Here is a 9,141-nt window from a genome sequence, read left to right on the forward strand (position 1 = left end):
GACAGATATGCATGGAGGTACTACAGTAAAAGGAATGAAAGAGTTGCAGCCAGGGGCCGAAGTGACTGCAAAGAACCTTTAGTAATGCCTACAGTAGGCCTACATTGCATGAGGTGCACTGATAGTACTAGCCCTCTACGGGGGACACTACTGAGATACTGTTCGCGGAGTTTATTTTGTGAAAAAAAAATAAAGACTGAAAGGGGGAGATGTGTAGGAACACGTAGAAATTATAAGAGAAGTTAGGGTTAGATAAAAGATGGATCTGAGTATCTCAGTACTCTGGTCACGTGGCAAGAGAAGGTAGGTAAGCTGGTGGAAAGTCTGATTCTCTTGCAGGAGAGTACATTGGCTACATTAAAAGAAGCCAAATCTCCTACTAAAATTAAGAAGTAGTTTATGATTTGGAAGTTTTTTGCGGACAGTGGAGAAGACCTAGAAAGTGATAAATAAATGGTGTGGAAGAAATATTGAAATGGAAGGTTATCAACATCAGGAAAATGATCTTGATTTTGCTGCTAATGAACAATACGTCATTCGCCGCAGGGGGGATAGTGCCGTCAATGCACCTAACGGGGTGCACTGTGGGCATTACTTAAGGTTCTCTCTTGTGTCTTTTTAGCCCCTAGCTACAATCCCTCTCGTTCCTTTTGCTGTACGTCCTTTCATATTCTTTTTCTTCCACCCTCTCCTAACAATTGATTCATAGGGCAACCGCCAGGCTTACCTCCTATTACTACACCTTTCAGACCTCTTAATGTCGATTTACGTTGCAAGAATGACCTTAGGCCTAAAATTCTATAGCCAACTTTTTCTTAGATTCATCTGTCTTTGTGCTCTAGTTCTTGCGTAAAATGGTGAGGTGACTTCAATACTTTCTGTTTTCGTAAATCCCCATCTAATTACTGGTCTTGGTGCCCAGTGAAATACCTTCTCGAGATCCATAAATATTATGGTAAAGGTCTTTTACTTTCCACGAAGTGCTTCTCCCGTAGTTGCCCTATTTTAAATTGCCTTTATTTTTATTTCCTTTTGCACAAAGCTTCCCAGTTAATTGAAGTTCTTGACAGTTTTTCTCAGCCTTTCCCACAAAACTGCCTCCGAGATTTTCGTGACATATTCAGACTCTGATTCCTCTCATTTCCTTTTCCTTTGTCTATCGTTATTGTCATGATCATTTCCTGGGATGTGTCCATGCTGCGATAAAGCATGTCACAAACACACGGCGGTGACTTATCGCATACAAATCACAAACAAATAGGATGCAAGGCAACGGAATATAGAGTTTAGACCGAAGGCCAATCACAGAGACCTATGAAGTCATTCAGCGTTTAGCACTGGAAAGGAAATTGAGAGTAGGTAGGTTTGAAAGGTGCAACAGGAGGACAGGTGGAATGGATATCAGGATGGAAGAAAGAGAATATGAATGGCGGTACAGTAAAAGGAATGAAGAGTATTGCAACTAAGGGCCAAAGGGATGCTCTTGGTTGCTTGCTGTTCCTTGTGGGCCCAAGGCTTCGTTAATCTTCATTTTCTTCGTCTTCCACTCAATTCCTCATCTGTATCATTACCTTGATTATTTTCTCAAATCATTATCATCGTCAACAGTTTTTTTTTTATCCCCGCAACCCCCCCTAACCCCCATCCCACCTCTTCTTTAGTACTAATCTATCCTCTGCCCTGTCTGTTATCTGTCAGTGCCTGAAGGCTATCTTCTCATGACTAGCTTGATGTGTAATATGCTCGCTCTCTCTCTCTCTCTCTCTCTCTCTCTCTCTCTCTCTCTCTATCTCTATATATATATATATATATTATATATATTATATATATATATAAATTATGAGCAATTATAATCATTGTAAGTAGCTCTCTTGTGAGCCAGAGGCTGTAGTCTTCATTTTCCCTTATGGGTACATAACTGATTGATATTTACGCTGCAGTCAGAATACTTATTTATAGACATGTTGTATTATCAAACATTTTCACGTTAGAAAATGTTTTAATAGCCTTGTTTCGATCAAATGTCCTGAACAGCAGCACCAATATGCTGTACATGTGACTCACCACTGAGCTTCTCATTGCCAGAGGTGTCTTTTTATTCTTTAACCGTTGGACTGTGGAGCGGTTTCCCGCGAGGATGTGTCATTAGAACCTCCAAAGTTCTAATAACTTATTTACGTGTTTATCTATTTATTTATTAATCTATCCCATGTTTTCCAATACGAAACTGATATCTTCTTTCTATATTTCCTGTCTGTTTGTTTGTACGGTGTTTTCATGTTACATGGAACCAGTGGTTATTCAGCAACGGGATCAACAGCTTTACGCGACTTCCGAACCACGTCGAGCGTGAACAGCTATTACCTGAAATACACAGCTCTAACACCTCAATCCTGTTGTCTTCAGTACCCTGTTTCAAATGAATACCATAATCTTTGGAAGTCTGAATTTCAAGTCGATGACCCCTGCGAGCCTGTTCCATACGAATAGGGTTCATCTCATTAATATCAAATAATAACACCTCTCACTCCTCAATGGAATGGCCGAGAATCGAACCCGCGACCACCGAGGTGGGACGCCAACACCATACCAACCACGCCACTGAGGCGCTGATTTTGTTATTTGGCCGGTTGATCAGGAAATGCCAGAATGGTGGCAGTTACCGAGGTCTCCCTTATTTATAACTTTTATGGTAGTTGGCAAGGGAGTATTTCCTGACAGCTGATATAGTAGTTCCTCGTTGGACGAGTGGGTTGGTTGCTTGCCTATCGATAGTCGCTAGTATGATTCCCTGCTCTGCCAACATGGAATCAGAGGAATTTGTGTCTGGTAATTAGAAATTCATTTTTCGATATAATGTAATTCGGATCCCACAATAAGCTGTAGATCCCACTGCTTGGTAACCAATTGGTTCCTAGCCACGTAAAAATATCTAATCCTTCAGGCCAGCCCTAGGAGAGCTGTTAATCAGCTCAGTGGTCTGCTGAAACTAAGATATACTTAACTCTTTTTTTTCCTGACAGTTGATACTGACACTTGATGGCTCAGGAACTGGGCAGTGAAGGTCCTGATTTAACATTGGTTGGGACAGACCGCCAAATCATTATCACAGAGTATGGAAAGGAATGCTTCTGGTGATCTTTTAGGCTCATTGAGAAGATGAGGATGCAAGTGACTTAGCAGAAACAGGGGGGGAAGTCAACGAGAATTTTGTCAATCAGCCTCTGGAACCTGGCCATGAGTTACAGGCACCGAAGGCAGAACAGTTGAATGTGTATGTCCCAAAAGATGTGATGATCAAGACTTGGAAGTAGCCCTGTGGAGGATGGGAGTCTTCCATGTTGGGGAGTGGTTAGTGGTCAGGCTCCATTTTTAGGTTGAGTCACCTCTGGTCTCCACAGGGGCACCAGGAGCTATCCGTTTTCTTCACCGCATCAAATGGAGAGGCCCATCAGCTGATGGGTTCTAGCAAAGTCCCGTGTATTCCATTTCCCTTAAGCTTTCTCTAAATCTTTCCTAAGGCGGACAGAGGAATTTAAAGTGAAAAGAGAGACCAGTTTTCTTACGTGGTGGAATAAGCCATCCCATCCTGAGAGCCTACGGGTCTGCTTGAGTTCTGACCTGATGCTTGGAAACTCCTGTAGTAGGTTGTGGAGGCCAGTGGGTCCACTAAAGAGATAGATGGACATTTGCTTGGGGCCAGTGGTGAATGGTGTTGATTGGACAGAGGCTGGGTCCAAAAGACAACATCTGCCAGCAGGCAGAAGTGTCCAAGGAAGTGAGCACGAAGCAAGGGCATCTAGATGTTGGTGACAATGAACTCTCAATGGCATTTCTTCCCTAGCAGGTGGAAGGTGAGGGTTTGATGGCAGTATGGCTGTGTGGGGCAGCCACTAGGCACTGGCCGATGTCTAGGGCCTTGCGCCTGGATTCTGTTAGTGTGGTTGAGAATCGACTCTAAGGCAACTGTGTCTACCAGGAACTTCTTGCCCAATGCATGGTGATACAGTACACCGATGATGGCTGGATTGGTGATGCCCTTTCTGTCGCAGCTTGTAAAGGTGTATTCGCCAAGCGCTGGCTTGGTTTTCATTATCCTGGTCTTGGTCTTAACAGATGCTGTTAGGGTTTTATTGGATGGATGGATGGATGTATGAGTTTTAGGGCAAAAGCCCAGGCACTGGGAAAAAAAAAGAAGCCATTCAGTGCCGTAATGGAAAGTAAATAAATTACATTAAAAATGAGTTTATAAGTGTATGAAGAAAATGGTTATAGATAAACTACCATATGACAAATGAATTAATTAATGAAGAAAAAAAGGCTTAATATATATATATATATATATATATATATATATATATATATATATATATATATATATATATATATAGATAATATTATTTATATATATATATATGATGTGAGATAAAAAATAATTAGATGTTATTAAAAATGTTTATAGACTTTAAAAAGGAGATGAGAGCAGAAATATCTGCTTCATCTCCCAAAATATCACAAAGGGATTTACCCCTAAGATATCTCTCTCTTTCTGGTTAAAATATCTGGGGCAAGCAACCAGAATGTGCTCCACTGTTAGCATCTCGCCACCGCAAGCACACTCTGGGAGGCTGCCTCCTTCTAAAATAAACTGATGGGCCAAGGGGAAGTTGGTTAGTATCAACATATATGCTTTCAACAGGCAAAGTTCTAAAAGCCCCTGAGCATATTCTCAGCCCCATATTGTGTACAACGTCCAGTTCCTTCAGCCTGGTTTGACAAGCTGAGGAATAAATCTGACAGCTATAGTCTAGCTTGGATCTACACAACGAGTCATATAGTCTCGGCAGGGATTTTTTATCAGCTCCCCAACTAAATCCAGAAACAACCTTTAAAATATTCAGAGATTGTTTAACCGAGTGTGGGAACCTTCTTTCCACACGCTGGCACCTAGTAAATCTTACAGAAACTGTTTTAGAGGAGGAAAATTTTAAACCATTCTCATCAGCCCACTTTGTAATAGCATTAACAGACCTTTGCAGATGTTTACATACTGACGAGGCATCATATCCTGTGCAGTATATTGCAAGGTCATCAACAAAAAGCGAGCATTTAACAGGTGATGATATTTGTTGGACTATACTGTTTATTGCCACTGAAAAAAAGTGTTACACTTAAAACGCTTCCTTGTGGAACACCCTCTTCCTGCACAAAAGGTTGGGAGTGTTGCCCACTCTAACCTTAAAAATTCTCTCTGTTAAAAAGGAATATACAAATTTAATCATTCTTCCACATATGCCCATCTTGTGCAATTGTTTTATGATGCCAATTCTCCAAGTAGTGTCATATGCTTTCTCAAGGTCGAAAAATAGGCCGATAGTCTGACATCGTTTGGCAAATCCTTGCTGGATTTGATTGGTCAGCCTCAGCAAGGGATCAAGGATGGAACGATTTTTCCTGAAACCAAATTGAGATATTAGTCCTTTGGTTTCCAGGTGCCAAACTAATCTGGTGTTTATCATTTTTTCAATCAGCTTACACACACAGCTGGTAAGAGCTATTGGTCTATAGCTGATGGCTTGGGAAGCGTGTTTATTAGGCTTTTTTTATGGGAACAATTATGGATATTTTCCAGTCCTTGGGTAAAATTCCAGTTTCCCATATTTTGTTTATAATCTTGAGTAGATACTTTTTGGCATCATCTGGGAGGTGTTTAAGCATTTCATATAAAATTGAATCACCCCCTGGAGCTGTTGATTCAGTTGAAGAGTGCCTCCCGAAATTCTCTTAAGGAAAATTTGTGATTGTATGGTTCAGATTTTCCCCGATTCAAATTTCAGTCATTTCGGCATTCCGAATTCTTTGAAATTCTAGAGAATAATTGTCAGGGCTGGAAACTTGAGAAAAGTGTTTTCCCATCTCATTGGCAACTTCAGTGGGCTCTCTGATCAATGTTATTGACTTTTAATGAGGGTAATGGTGACGCAACAAATTTTCCACATAGTTTCTTGATTTTGCGCCACACCACTCTCAATGGAGTTCTGGAATTAATTCCATTGATATAGTAAAGCCAACTTTCTCTTTTGGCTTTCTTATAAAAGCGCCGCTGCTTGGCTAACGCACTATTATAGATTAATTTAGACTGAGGGGAGCCACTAGTTTTGTATCGTCGGTAGCACTTCCTAGTGACTTTCCTCAGAATACCACATGTCTTATTCCACGAGGGAACCGTAGGTCTATGAGTTTTACCTTTTGTCTTGGGAATCGAGCCCTCAGCACTCTTCAGAGTGGGTTCAATGAAGTAGTCATAGGCATCCAGGTGAGAATGAAATGACTCTAACTCCCTATCTAGATTGACTCCTTCACTGAACTTCTCCCAGTCAGCATCCTCTACCTTCCACTTAGGTAAATGTTTCAGATGGAGCATTTACAACATATTTCAGATGGATCAGGTAATGATCACTTCCATTCAAATCTTCATTAACAGACCAGTTAAAGTCAAGGTGGATATTTGTTGAGGAAATACTAAGGTCCAGTGCAAAGAGATGATTATTATAAATGCTGTGGAAGGTCACTGGCCCATTATTATATAGGGCGACATCATTCGTGTCAATAAGGTCCTCGATTATTTTTCCTTTGCTGTCTAAACACCGACTTCCCCAAAGGGGGTTGTGGGCATTAAAATCTCCTAATAAGAGAAAAGGAGTGGGAAGTTGGTTAATCAAGGACTGAATATCTCCAATGTTAAAAGAAAGGTCTGGTGGGAGGTATAATGAACGAACTGTTATCCTCTCGTCTAATATGACCGAGACAGCAACAGCTTGTAGAGTTGTATTAAATTGTATTGTGGAGTGCTGCAGAGATTTATTAACAATAATTGCAGCACCTCTATGGGCAAGATCACCAATTGGGGGAAAAGAGTTAAATATAGCATAATCAAGTCCAGGATTATAAGGAGAGTTACCTAACATAGTCTCCTGCAGGAATACAATCCCTGGATTAAATGTATGCATTAAGACTTTAAGGTCTTCTGTCCGGGCTCTGAGACCCTTACAGTTCCACTGAAGGACATCGAACTTGAATAAGAGATTGTTTTCTTGATCACCTTTTCATTTTTATCAGAGTTCAGGGTTCTTGGCTGACAAACATTTCTGAATTCGAGGCTGATGCTCAGGATTTTTACTGTGATTCTGTGCATCACTTCTGCTATTAGTCTTGGGGCGACAAGACTGATGAGAACTTGCATGTCTTTGAACTGGATCTGCTTTCGGAACTATCTTCCTTGGCGGAGAGATCTCTTCCAGAACACTGTACCCATTTGAAGTTTTTATGATAATACTTTCATTATTCGGGGACGCGTTTCTTATACGCTTCCTGGTGGATGCAGCTGTGGTTTTATAAGGTTTCTTAGTGACTGTGATAATTGATGGATCTGAGCTAGATCTCTCTAGTTTGGACCACTCCTTTGGTTGCTTCTTGGTGAAATTATTATTTGTGGCCATTTCCAAACTTTGCTTAGGGGCTGAATTCGCAACAGTTACATTTGTATCAGCTTGAGAGGATAAATTGTCCACGCTTTTGGAAGAACAATTTTTAGTATTGGGCTTCAAAACACATGCTGACTTAAGTTTCTGATTATTATTTCCATTGCAAGGAGAAACAGGTTTCCGATGCTTACTGTTAGATTCAATTACTGGTGGCCTCTCATTGCTAGAACTCTTCATCAACTTTATTACAGAAGCAGCATAGGTAGAGTTGGCACTCTTACTAGCCCCCATTACCACACGCTTTGCTGCACTGATGCCGAGATGTTCATTATCAGCCACTGCCAACAGGTCTTGCTCAAACCTGTACCTGAGGCAAGTCCTAGTGTTTGGAGAGTGATCACCCTTGCACTGGAAACAATAACGGGCTGCTTCACACTTGTCCAAATTGTCAAGCTCAGCAGAACACACAGAACATCTCTTATTGTTTCCACACGAGTCTTGAATGTGGCCATATTCGAAACATTTGCGACATTGTTTAGGGTTTCTTTTATATTTTTTGACTTGCATCCTCTCATGGCCAACATTGATGGTATGTATCAGGCAAGTAATTGGAGGAGAAGGTTAAAAGCATAGCTTGCGTCTCACTGCCTGCTTTTATGAGTAAGTTTTTCCATATCGTTTCAGATTACCGATAGGAATAGAACCTACTTTGTTCTCAATACATTCAGCAGCTTTAATGAAATTTTCCCTTCCCTCCTTATAACTAGCAACATGCCATATAGGGGGAGGAAGCGTCCTGGTATATGTTGCTGGTCCACATTCTTCGTCCTTTGGAACAAAATCAAACGGCTCATCGTTCAAATTCCTCACTGAAAACACCTTCGTACTTAGAACAGAATTATTTAGAATGTGGCCATTTAATTTCAGTTGTGCCTCACTAGCTTCTTGGGAGAGGAAAATCTAATGTAGGCAGAAAAAGACTGCTTGTCTTTTTCTAGAAGCATTTTAATCCTCTCCACCTTACCAAACTGTTTTGCAACACTATGCAAGCACTCGTAGTCCAACGGAAGGTTTACATTAGTGCAATAAAGCACTCTATTATTCACATCAAATCCACCAGTTTTAATAGCACCCTGGTGTCGCGGTGCATGGTTCCGTGTGATAGCCAAGCTCATATCCGTGTCCATGCCTGAAGTTGTCGCCAGTGCCGTTAAGTCGTTAGATCCAGGGGAGGGCAACCATTGGTCGATATCCATAGATTCAAATATATTTGTAGACTGCTTGGTTATATCAAGAAGGTATCGTGGGTCAGTCAGGTATTCAAATTCTCCACCAATGGCACAAGTGAGAGTCGACTCCCAATGGTCCACCCCATACCCTACCCTTACGGGATGGCACCGATACGCTTTCAGTGGCCCAGGTATATAAGCCTATCCACCTGCTGGGAGTTCTGCCCCCACTAATGATGACTGACTCCCCACTCCAAACGTATTGGTGGGCTTCCGGACAAAAGCCAGGAGTCCCATCCCAAACACCAGCCCCCCCCTGGATTCCGATGGGCTGATGTTTGGAGATGGTTCCGCCCTCCAGGTAGCAATGGGAGGGTCCCATCACTACCTCTTGGGTCAAAACCATATCAGGTGGCGACTCAACCACC

The sequence above is a fragment of the Macrobrachium nipponense genome, chromosome 37, assembly GCF_015104395.2.
Source record: "Macrobrachium nipponense isolate FS-2020 chromosome 37, ASM1510439v2, whole genome shotgun sequence".
NCBI lineage: Eukaryota > Metazoa > Arthropoda > Malacostraca > Decapoda > Palaemonidae > Macrobrachium > Macrobrachium nipponense.